The following is a 647-nucleotide window of genomic DNA, read 5'->3' on the forward strand; positions in this document are numbered from 1 at the left end:
CGATCATTCAATAGAGACATCTTAATTTAGTTGTAATTATAGTTTTGTGTGATGTTTGTGATTAAATTTTGAGTTGTTTTATATTTTGAATGTTGTGGGGGTGAATTTTATCTTGGTTAGTTTTAATTTTTGTTTTGGTTTCTTTTAACATGCAAGTTTATGTTGTTTTCATACATGCAAGTATAAAAAAGAAATAATGTAAGCATAAAGAGAAGCATGTAAGGAAAAGTCACAAGAAAGACAATACTATAAACTGTAAAAGCGTACCTGACGAGTCTTCTCGTTCCACCACCTTAAACTTAAAAATGCATGTTAGGGCATTTATGAAGAGCAGGAAAAGTAAAGTTATGGTGGTTTTCCTAACTCTACGTTGTATTTTGGTGAGTCCTTAAAAGTTTAATTAAGGATGATTTCATTGAGCAAAGTATATTAAGTTTAATAGACGTCTGAGGTATCCAACAAGTTAGGAGGAGGATGCAGGTCCATGCCTCCCTCTCACCAACTGGTGAAAAGCCTCGAGTTAATTTAAACCTATTATGTTGCTTAATGGTTCATCCTGTAAATACTTCTAATGCTCAGTGAACATTGATGTCTTAATTATCCCTAAGAAATGGGTAATTATCATTTATCATTTAATTTGAAAATTA

This window comes from Phalaenopsis equestris, unplaced genomic scaffold (assembly GCF_001263595.1).
Source record: "Phalaenopsis equestris unplaced genomic scaffold, ASM126359v1 Scaffold220887, whole genome shotgun sequence".
In the NCBI taxonomy this organism is placed as follows: Eukaryota; Viridiplantae; Streptophyta; class Magnoliopsida; order Asparagales; family Orchidaceae; genus Phalaenopsis; species Phalaenopsis equestris.